The 1,221-nt window shown below is 36.1% G+C and overlaps 1 non-coding gene across 1 annotated transcript; it reads left to right on the plus strand.

Moving 5' to 3' along the window:
- The first annotated feature begins 733 nt into the window (after nucleotides 1–733).
- LOC141559151 (U6 spliceosomal RNA) lies at nucleotides 734–838 on the plus strand. The gene has a single exon (XR_012487237.1). It is a non-coding gene; the product is annotated as a U6 spliceosomal RNA (small nuclear RNA).
- The last annotated feature ends 383 nt before the right edge of the window (nucleotides 839–1,221 follow it).

A 1,221-nucleotide genomic window follows, 5' to 3' on the forward strand; every position in this document is an offset into this window, starting at 1 on the left:
CTAAAATTCTCTAATTCGCTCATTGCAAAAAGGTTAAGTATTCTTTCTCTTTCCCTCCTATTCTCTTTCCTCCCTCCCTCTTTTCCTCCTTCTTTCCTTCTCTTTCTCTCCATCTCTCTTTCCTCTCTTTCTGTGTATTTTTGGTCGCAGAAATTCTTAAATAATAATAATAAAAGATGAAGTAATTACAAAGTGCCCACATTCAATGAAATACTCTTTTAAACCACTGAATTACATGTACAAGGCATGGTTGTTGCCCAAAGTTCTGTGTAATTTGAAATTTTGTTAATGGGATCCTCTTAAAGGCAAATAAAGTACTTTATACACTGGATTTTAAATCAAAGAACCTGGCAGATCATTTATTTATCTTTGTAAATAAATTGACTATGGAAATGAGGAAAGGGAAGATAGTAGTTCTATGCCAGAGTTGAGTCTCCCTAGTCTAAAGATTATTGTGTGTCCTTTGTTCTCAAACAGAACCATGACATCAGCAGGTGATCCCATCACATGCAACAAATCCCTGAGTTGGATTTAATTGATAAAGGGCTGTGCAAGATCACCAACTTCACTTTCCCCTCCAGAGCCATCTGGGTTCAATAGCTAGATATAGATCAGGAGGCCTGGAGATGGCTCTGAATGCAATAGGAGACCTTGGACTTTTTAAGCTAAGTTCTTCAACAGGTCTCAATTTGACAGGCTGCACCAATTCAGTGCAACAATGGAGGCAAAGAATGTCACCTAGTCAGCACATATATTAAAATTGGAATGATACAGAGAAGATTAGCATGGACTCTGCATAAGGATGACATGAAAAATTCATAAAATAATCCATAGTCTAAAGATCAAGACACTTAAATCCCTAGTCTCACTCAGACAATTTAATTGGGCAGATTGCTTCACCACATGGGTCTCAAAAAATTAGTAATCTATCTTGTCTACTTCACAAAACTATTGCAATAATAACTCATGTATATAGGATTTTAAAGTTTGCAAAACACTCCCTTACAACACCCCAATGAAGTAGATTGCAAATATTATTAATCCCATTTTATAGATGAGGATCCTGAGGCTTTGGAACTTGAACTGATTTGCCCATCAACACACAGCTTCAGAAGCATTGTCTCAAAACCTGACTCTCAGAATCCTTTAAACCAGGTTAAACTTGGAGCCAAGATCAAATAATTTAGTTGAAGTAAAAGCATTTTATAAAATATAAAGCTG

Source organism: Sminthopsis crassicaudata, chromosome 2 (genome assembly GCF_048593235.1).
Source record: "Sminthopsis crassicaudata isolate SCR6 chromosome 2, ASM4859323v1, whole genome shotgun sequence".
NCBI classification, from domain to species: domain Eukaryota; kingdom Metazoa; phylum Chordata; class Mammalia; order Dasyuromorphia; family Dasyuridae; genus Sminthopsis; species Sminthopsis crassicaudata.